At 50.0% G+C, this 10,342-nt stretch overlaps 1 long non-coding RNA gene across 1 annotated transcript; it reads left to right on the plus strand.

Moving 5' to 3' along the window:
• On the plus strand, nucleotides 1-1,811 carry LOC125617330. Its single transcript, XR_007348310.1, has 2 exons — nucleotides 1-109; nucleotides 1,567-1,811. It is a non-coding gene; the product is annotated as an uncharacterized LOC125617330 (long non-coding RNA).
• Nucleotides 1,812-10,342: the final 8,531 nt, after the last annotated feature.

A 10,342-nucleotide genomic window follows, 5' to 3' on the forward strand; every position in this document is an offset into this window, starting at 1 on the left:
CTCGGCTGGTTTCTTGGCATCTGATTCCATTGTGAAACAATCATACCCCTGGCCCGAGCAGGCCTGAGAACAGCGAGAAGTGTTTCCTGGGGAGCAAATTCCTGAACTGGTAAGAGCAGAAATATGAGTGGGGGCTGGCCGGGGGTCTCGCGGGCCCAGGATGTCAGTGAGCTGGTCAGGGAGGGCTTGGACTGCTCCTGAGCTCCCAGGGTGCACTGTACTGCCATTCCCCATGCTCTTCCTCTGTCTGAAACGTTGTACTGGGCTTTTGCTTCCTGCTAGAGCTGGAATGTGTTTCCCAAAAGTTCGTGTTTTGGAAACTTGACCTCCACACTCATGTCTTCATGGTTTTTAAAGGTGAGGCTCCGGGAAGCACTGAGCATGGAAGAGGTCCAGAGGGTACTTCTGTGATGGCCAGGGCTGCTTTCCAAGAAGTGGAGGAGAGACCCGAGCTTGCAGGCCTGCTCTGAGTCCGCACAGGACCATCCACCATGTGACCAGGCAGCATGAGGCAGTACCAGATGCCGGGCAGATGTTCATGCTCTTGGACTCCCCGGCCTACAGAACTCTAAGCCAAACAAGTTTCTATTCTTCATAAATTACCTAGTGCTAGCTGTCTTTTACTTCTATAGCAACAGAAAACGAAGACACTTGGCAAATGCCCACTCTCCTAGCTGACAACCACTTGTCTGGCAGCCTCTGCTGACCCCTGCTCACCTGCCTCTTTTTTAAAATTTTTTTAATATTTATTTTTTAGTTGTAGGTGGACACAATATGTTTATTTTTTTTTTTGACTGTTTGTAAACTTTATTTCATATGGCTTCCAGGAATTTTAAAAAGTTCAAATATGAGAAATACTTTTTTGAAAACTTTTAAGACCTGGGCTATTTGCTTTAACTTTATTTTATTTTTTTTTATTTTTTTATTATTAGTTGTTCAAAACATTACAAAGCTCTTGACATATCATATTTCATACATTTGATTCAAGCAGATTATGAACTCCCATTTTTACCCCATGTACATATTGCAGATTCACATCGGTTACNTCCTATCCTCTACTATACCCCTCCCCTCCCCTCCTCTCCCACCTTCTCTCCCTACCCCATCTACTGTAATTCATTTCTCTCTCTTGTTTTTTTCCCCTTTCCCCTCACTTCCTCTTATATGTAATTTCATATAACAATGAGGGTCTCCTTCCTTTACCGTGCAATTTCCCTTCTTTCTCCATTTCCCTCCCACCTCTCATCCCTGTTTAATGTTAATCTTCTTCTCATGCTCTTCCTCCTTATTCTGTTCTTAGTTGTTCTCCTTATATCAAAGATGACATTTGGCATTTGTTTTTTAGGGATTGGCTAGCTTCACCTAGCATAATCTTGCTCTAGTGCCATCCATTTCCCTGCAAATTCCATGATTTTGTCATTTTTTAGTGCAGAGTAATACTCCATTGTGTATAAATGCCACATTTTAAAGAGCGTACTATAGGGATACTGCTACAACGATGTTCATAGCAGCACAATTCACAATAGCTAGACTGTGGAATCACCTGCCTCTTCTGTTCTGCTGCAGGGACCTGGGCATGGTGGCAGTGGATCCCACCTGCCTTTCCCTCCCAGACTCCACTCCTCGCAGGCAGAGCTGCCCTTTGACGCCTGCGTCTCAGTACCTGACTCAGGAGTGAGCACCTAGAGAACTGGGCCCAGCTGAAGGAATGAGTGGCTCTCCAGCTCCTGGGTTACAATCTGCTTGTTGATATGACTGCTACCATGCTCATGAAATTTAAATTAATTACACTAAAATAAGATGAAAACTTTGTTCCTTGGCTCTGTCACATTTGAAGGGCAGGATAGTGGAACCTGTGGCTGGCTGCCTCTGACGCCGCCGAGAGGACACAGCGGTCACGGCGGCAGGTTCTGATGGACAGCACTGCAGATCCTTAAGCATCTCAGGAGCAGATCAGGAGCACTGGTTTGGGAACACTCCCTCTGCTAAGTCCTGACGGTCCTCAGTCCTGGGTTGTATTTCCCACCGCATCATAATGTAGCACAGTGACTCCTTTCTTCAAACAACTCAGTTCCAAATTCAATTTCAGGCCCTGCTGATAAGTTTTATTCTTATTGCTCTGTGGCTCCAAGCTTTCTTAACACATTTTTATGGAGCCCAGTTCACCTTAACAGCTCTGATGTTGATGGCTATGTGAGATAAAGACTGCAGTCCGCTGGTTTAAATCCCATCTACAGGATCTCAGCTGCAAGCGCCCTTCTCTGGTGTCATCAGAATGCAATAACACGGGGCCTCACAGCTGGTTTCTCTGTAATGGCTCTGTAGCCTCTGGTTGAGAAGCTCTGCAAGATTTAGCTACTCGTGACAGTTCAGCTAGGACCTGGGCAGCGGGTGAGTGGGCTACAGAGCGCCCTTCCCAGGTGCAGGGTCCCGCCCCCTCCCCAGTGCCTCTCATGCCGCTTCCTTTCTGGAGCTGCTGGTCGGCAGGGTCCGCAGCTGTGGCACTCTGTGGTGCTGGGAGTTGTGGAAAGTCCCCAAGGCAGAGCCCCCTTCTGAAGGGGTTCGGGGTGGCATTTCCAGTCAGCTGAACAAGGGAGCGGCAGGTCAAGTGCCATTCTTTGAGGAAAGTCAAAAATAATCCTGTCATCCTGCTTTTTTCAGTTTATATTCAATAAGTCAAACGATGGTTATTTCCTCATAGCAAAATTTATTTAGGATAGGGCCTTTAGCGGCAATCACTCCTAATGGGGTCATTTTAATTTTTATCTTTAAGTTTCTCCTTCCAATCATTCCTCCCTCAAGAACAAACTTTCAGGCCACTGCTTAAGAGCTGTAGGTAGATGGGTTGCTGACCGCAACTATATTTGAGGAATTCACACTCTTTTTAGCTTCCATGTCTACTCATCTGCATCGTCCTGGAAGTCTGGATTTGGCGCAGAGGATCCCTGGACGAGGGGAGGCTCAGGAGGGGACCTGCCCCACTGCACCTCCTCCTCTGTCACCACCCTGCTCCATCTCCGTTTCCTTCTCCTGCCCTGCCCTTCTTCCTCATCCTCACTGCCCTGTCCAGATGTCCAGCCCCTCCTCCCATGACCACCCCCCCCAGTGTCTCTGGGGCATCATAAATAGACACCAAACACCCACATCCCTAGGCAGTGCTTCGTATGGGCCTTGTGTGCCCTGAGCTCTCCTGAGAGGTGGCCTGAGCAGCCCAGCCATCCTCAGCACCACTAAGAATGCCCAGAGAGGGGCTGGTGGACTGAAAGAGCAAACAGAGTCCAGGAAGGGCCCAGAGACGGGGAAGGGGAGGGGAGGGAGGGCGTCCAGAGTAAGGGCCTGGGGATGGGAAGAAAGGGACAGAGAGAGAGAAGTGATGGTTGCAGAGGGAGGGAAGGGACTGGGGGTCCTGGGGATGAGTACTGTCTCTATAATGAACATTTCCCAAATCGTGTTCCTTTGAAAACTGTGTTTATTTATGCTTTTATTAAGAAAAGATATATTTGAATAATTGTCCTCTCATGTTAAAATCAACGAATATTAAAGAAGAGTAAGGAGAGGCAAGGTCCAGAGAAGGGAATAAGAGCCACCCCGAGGGCCACACCAGTGGGGCTGAGGAAGTCCTGCACCACGAGTGTGCCCCTCTGGTGTGTCACTTAGCCCTGTGCACAGCTCAGGGACAGGACAGAGCGGCCTCAGGCCGGGCCGTGCAGGGCGCAGAGGCAGAACGGACGGCCATCCCTACAGGGCTGAAGGACTGAAGCAGTTCGCCCGGAGGGAAGGGAGAGGTGGAGAGAAAGGCAACCTGAAGACAGCAACCGAGACGGAAGTCCCCGTCACCATGTCCAACAGAAGGGGTGGGGCATTGTGGAAGCCCCTCTTGTCATAGAGCAGGAACCCCCTGTGCTTTATGACGACCTTCGTTATGGTGCTGGTGCAAAACAAGGACCGAAACCACCTCCCAGAGCAGGACACTGAGGTCTGATAAGAAGTTGGTTGACAGTTACTCAAACTGGCAAACCGTAGTAGAAAGGACAGTGTTTTGAATATTTGATTCACCTCTCAAAACTGACAGCGTTGATCTTGTCTCATTTCCCTGACTTTTTAGGGCAGCCAAACGCTCGTACCATGAGGTGCTGCAGCAGGGCCATACTGACGAGCAGTCAGGGGCATGATGACATCACAGACCCCTGCAGCTGTCCGTCTTCAGGACCCGATGGCTCTCCCAGATGGAGACCCATGTCCTTTGAATACTTCCTGGTTCCCCGTCCTTCACCCCTGCCATCCCCACTGTCCCCTAGAGCTGATGGCTGCAGTGCCTCCTGTCAGTGGGTTCTCATCAACTGTCCTTTTCCCCTGGGCAGGTGTCTTCAGGGTCCACCTGCTGTGTCAGGTGCCAGGATTTGCTCCCTCCTGAAGGCCGAGTAACACCTCACCGTGTGCAGAGACCCCATTTATCTTACCTGTCCACCTGTCCATGGGCACGGGGCCGTGTCCTCTTTAGGCTACCGTGACGGGTGCTGCTGTAGACACAAGTGCAGCGGACAGGTACCGTCTTTGCTCAGTTTCCATAGGAACGGGTTCCAGACTCCTGAAGATAACAAAACCCGCAGATGTTCAACTCCCTCATGCAAAAAGACCTACTGTCTGCATACGACATGCATCCTCCTGGTTACTTCACATCCTCTCTAGAAGTCTTCCAGTACCTGGTATCCGTAGTGCTGGTTAAAGAGTTCTTATGCTGGGTTGCTTAGGAAATAATCACAGGGAAAACTGCATGTGTTCAGACTATTTTTTCAAGTCTATGGTTTCAGTCTATGGTTGATTGGACACATGAAGTCCTGCCTGCATATGGCTGAGCTTCTGCCTTCCATTCTTTTGAGCACGTACCTGGAAGTGATTTTTCTAGATCACAGGGCAATTCTGTGTCTGATTTCTTGACTCTGCTCTGTACAGTGGCTGCACCATCCTGCGTTCCCACCAGCAGTACACAAGTGTCCCCATTTCTGGGCATCCTCTACAATATCTGTTGCGGTCCATGTTTTGCTTGTTTTCGACAGGCCTGTCGTAATGGGTCTGCAGTGCATCTGATTTTGGTTTCTGCACTCCTGAATTTTTAAGAGCTACTTATAAAGAGTGGACAGTGTCCCCTCACCTGGCTCAGTGCTGTCTGCCTCGGGACTTCTGGTTTCTCAGATCTCCTGCCCAGCCTCCCAGCACGATGCTTCCTGCTCACAGGACCCCGTGTCGGTGCTGCTGAACCAGCTCAGGGGACTTCCGTTCCCTCCCGTGGGCACTGTCTCTGCACTGTCCACTAATGACGATGCTGTGGTGTCGGGAGAGCACACTCCTGTGCAGCCACCAGCCCCGCTGTCTAATCTGACCACCAGGCCAGTCTTCACCATCCCAACAGGGCACACATGGGGGGAACGTCAGCGTCTCACTCTGACCCCTCCACGGGCACCGTCAGGAGCACAGAAGCTCTTCTCTCTACCACTCTGGCTTCAGTGTTTATTAAAAAGGTAAGTAGTTCATTTGCAATACCCTTAAAATTAGGTCACATTTCACCTATTTTAGAGGGGGAAAAAAGAAAACCCTTTTTAATGGCCCTCACTATGAGTTGCTGCTGGAAGAATTAGCCATCAATTTGAGTATTACACATAAAACGGCAATAAATATGATATTCATAATCCAAAATGAACCTCATCAACCATTTACAAAGAACACCCAGTTTATTTAATAGGGTTATGTTAATGCATTCTATGAAGATAATAGCTCCAGACTGCTCATTTTCATGAGGGGATTGCCACTGGGTAGACATTCAGTCTTATGTTCACGAGCCTACTGAGAAGATGGAAAATTCTGGGCTTTTTCCTTTCTGGCATGGAAGAAAACATCCCAACATGTCCTAGCCTCCATGTTGAAAGGTGTGGGATGTGATTTATTTGGAGAATCTCATTGTGCACCTCTTTCCATGTTTATCGGTGAACCCCAAGGTACTTATTCTGAGCACTCTGGCTCTCGGGCAGATGCCCAGCCAACCTGGATCTGCTCTGGGGGTTCCACCCAGGGCAGACATGTTCCCGTGAGCAGCTGGCAGCCTGGGGGGCTCCGAGCTGTCTGAACCTGTTTCCCCAGGTCATGTGTTTCCACAGCCAATGGCATTTTATCAAAACTTTCATTTTTATACTTTAAGCAGTATCAACCGCAATCAAAACATTCTGTGGTGAATTTAAGACTCAGAATCGTTGGACGTCAGGTTAATGACAAAAGCCTTCACTTTCCCCAGAATTACACGGGTGGGAGACTGCAAGGCAAGGGACGCCAGTGACCGTGGGAGAACTTGGTCCTGGAGGAGTCCACTCTCTGAGCACCGCTGTCTTCTCCCAGTGCTTGCTCGGTCTCATCTTCAGGTGGCCGTGGCTGCACGGTATTCCTGGAACCCTGTCACAGGGCCACACAGTAACTCTGGAGGGACATGCAGTTATTCACACCTTAGGAAGGAGAGCCCCGAAGAGGTGGGCACGCACTCATGTTCAGTCTCAGGTCACGCAAATAATACAGAGTAACGGGTGGGTTCAAGAGAACTTGTTCTATTTCCATATTTTGATGAATAGATTCTTAGTAAAGAACAATGATTTTCAAAAATATATAAAAATGGTAGTAAGCATAGACATAGAAAATCAAGATTAAAAAAAAAAACACTAAAAGTGCGCATCAACATTAACACTGTTCATTCAACAGCGCCCTTGGGAGTGACCTTTCTCCTCCCCTTCCTTCAGCACCACGCCTAGGTGTCAGGGGTGCTGTCTCCACCCCCAAGTGCTGCTTCATTTACCCGCTTCTCCTCGTCTTCCTGGACCCTTCCTCTCCAGCCTGAGGGACCGCACAGCCTCTGCGCAGTCTCCTTGCTTCTGGTTGGCTGTGGGCGTATTGCAGTGACCTTCTTAAGAGATGAACCTCATCTCATTATGTTCCTCCCCCTCCCTCCCTTTCCTGTTCCCCCCACTCCAGAGGCTCCCCATGGGATTAGAACTCGTCCAGCCTCCTCCCCAGGCCTCCAAGGACTGCAGAGCTGCCCTCTGACTCTCTGACCTCTTCTCTCTCCCTGGCCACCCCACTAAGTGGGCTTGTCTCCATCAGTCCCTAGTTCCAAACCTTTTCTTTTCAAGAGTTCAGTGAGCCTATCACGCCCGTTCATTCCTCTTCTGGTCACCTTCCATCTCTTCCTATCAAGAACACAAGCCCCGCTTCGTGCTGTTCACAGCGGGGTTCCTCACCCAGCTCATGGAGGTAGTCAGGGAACCTTAGTCGGACGAGTGGATCAAAGACTCCACTCAGGACTGAGCATGGCTCTGCTCAGCCTCGGTGTTTGGAAGGGAGAGCACAGGGGTCCTGAAGCTCACCTGCCCTCCGTCCCTTGGAAGTGAGTGGACGTGCTCACTCCCTGGGCCTGGGTTCCAGCTCCTCCGCGGACTGGGTGTGGCAAGCTGCTCTTATGAAGCTGTACTTGATGGCAGGCACGACTCAGGACCCCAGGCCTGTGTTCTACCTTCCCTTGGATCGCACGTGGCCCCAGAGCCGACCTGTCGTCTTCCTGGGCTTGGCTCCAGGTGGTCCACACCGCAGCCCTGGCCTGCAGGCCCCTGAGCTCTGGCAGCTGGGGCAGCTCTGTCAGACCTCTGCACAGCCTTGCCTTGGACACCTGAGGGCTCTTCTGCTCACCTGAGTTCTTTTTCCTGACTGGGAAAGAGGACAACAAAATTTCCCAAAATAGGACAAAGTCAGAGTAGTCAAATCAAACCACAAATAAATAACAACATTATGAACAATGACTTTATAAATCTGCATAAGTCCGTGAACTGTGCCCGTGGGAGGCAGAGAGCAAAGGCGTGGCCAGCACCTCCATCTGACAGCAGGCTGACATCACCACCTCCGAGGGTCTGCAGGTCCTGGCCTCAGGGGGACCCTGCTTTCCCCCCGGCACTGAGTTCCTGGGGAGAAGCCACAGGGAGGCGGATATTGCTATCTGGTTTGTTGCCTATGGAGCTTTTATAACAGGTGAAGGATGTCCATCACCATCACCAGCCAGAACGCCATCACTGTGAGCAGATGTGCAGGTGCTCCTGAGCAGGGAGCTGGGAACGTGCTGGTGACAGGGCCCGGCGAACACACCTGACAGGCTTCGTTGACTGCCAAGGTTTTCACAAAGGGGGCGGCCCTCTGTTTCTGAAGTCTGTTTCCTGCAGACAGCTGGGGCTTCCTTCAGAACATGATTTTTCTCAGGTTGCTGCCAGCTTCTGCATTTCCTCTTGACTTTCCTGGAGCTATGGAATATGCCAGGACACGGTGCCCCCCGGAGTGTTTGAGGCAGCATGAAGCAATGGCAGAAGAGTGGCTTAGTCACCAGGATGGTGCGTATGGTGGCTCTGCGATGCATCATCCACCTGGGACCCTTCATAACACGAGAGACAGAATGTTAGTGTTTACAGGGAGCCAGCCTTCCCTGCAGCCATGCTGGGCAAATCAGCCTACGTGCCGCCTGCCACCAGGCAGTCCACAGCAGGGCAAGCAACTGTCCACGTCTGAGAGCACCTGCAAGGTGCAGAGGGCATTTTATTTTAATGGGCAATTTTAGAACTCTGTGCTAGATAAGGCCATTTTAAAAAGTAACATTCCTTCCAATATTTACAAAAGCCACTTCCCCCCCCCCGAACTTCCACACAGACCCCTTGGAGAAGGAGTCCTTTGGGGTAGATGTCTTTTAGGAAAAGTCAGGGTCTCCTTTTTCTTGGTACCGAGGATCCAAACCAGAGGTGCTTTTATGCCCAGTCCCTTCACTTAAAAATTCTGAGACAGAGACTTGCTAAGTTGCTCTTCTAGGTGTCTAACCTGCTTGTCGAGGTCAGCCAGCCGTGGGCTTCGTCCTCGTTGCCATGACACAGACCGTGCGGTCACCTGAGCTCCAGGCCGAGGCTCCTCACTGGGGAAACGGCTTCCTCGCGCTGGTGTAAGGGAAGAAGGAAGCTGCCCGGGTGGGGCCCAAGGTCACGCTTCACCTAAGTCAGTGTGCAGGGAAGCCAGCCTTCTCTCTCCCCGACCCTGTGGACATCGCTCTCCCATGGCCCTGTCCCCTGCCCCCTCCCAGCTGGCCTTTGTGGATGCGGGCATCTGCGTGGGTCACATTCCAGCTCTTGGTCTTCCTCTTCCTGGGGCCACCCCCTAGGTCCCTCTGTAATTCTGAAATCCAGGCTCTATTGTCACAGTGTTCTTAACCCTCTGCTTCACTTGCCCTGGGGTGAAGATGGAAGTCCAGGGCCTCTGCAGCCCTCCTGCTGGCTCTGTCCCCCATGACCCCAGCTCCAAGCTGCCCCCAGCTCCAAGATGCCCCCTACTTGTGGCCCCCCCTCATAGGGCTCGATTAAGGTGCATGAATCCTGTGAAATAAGACGTAGGTCCCCCACCACCACCTCTTTGGATCTGCAGCCCCGTGTGGTTCACTTCTTCGGCTTCTCCCCTCTCCCTCAGGACACCCTCTCTGAGCTCCTTCATGGAAAACATCATTTTTCCCCCATTTTTTCTCCTTACATTGAACAGAGTTCTTGGGATCCAGGAGATGCCCAGACCCAAATCCCTGGCGTTTGAGGGAAGACAGACAGGCTCAGGGTGTCAGAAGCAACCACAATAATCCTGCTGGGTAACTTCCCAGAAATAGGCTGTTGCGCTAGATGGAATTGACCCATTTTTGGAGCACGGGAAGCCCTATTATTTAATTTCATTTTCTGCTCTGCTATTCTGATACTGACACATTTTTAGTGCACTCCATCTTCTAATATCTTACAAGTTGGGAAATCAGATCATCAAGTTCATTTTCAATTATTACAAATATTTTCTTGGTGGCTACTATATGCTGCTGAGCATAAGCACGCGAACAACAGATATGCAAGGCTCTGCAGGGGGCACTGTATGGAGTAGGTAGATGATAACAAGTGCATCTTGACTCTGGAGAAGGAGAAAATGTTGTGTGGGTAAAGTTGAGACTTCAGGGCCACAGAGTATTTATTTATTTATTTATTTTCAAATGACTTTATTGTAACTAGTTTTTTTTTTTTTATTGGTTGTTCAAAACATTACAAAGCTCATGATATATCATCTTTCATGCATTTGATTCAAGTGGGTTATGAACTCCCATTTTTACCCCAAATACATTCTGCACAGTTCTTTGGTTCATTCTTCATTCTATTCTTTTTTTTTTTAATTCTAGCTGAAGAGTTTGTTAGATAGTCACCATAACAGCAACACAGTAATGAGAGCCAGCAGAGTGGGGTCTCAGGAGCTCAGCCGA

Source organism: Marmota marmota, unplaced genomic scaffold, assembly GCF_001458135.2.
Source record: "Marmota marmota marmota unplaced genomic scaffold, marMar, whole genome shotgun sequence".
NCBI classification, from domain to species: domain Eukaryota; kingdom Metazoa; phylum Chordata; class Mammalia; order Rodentia; family Sciuridae; genus Marmota; species Marmota marmota.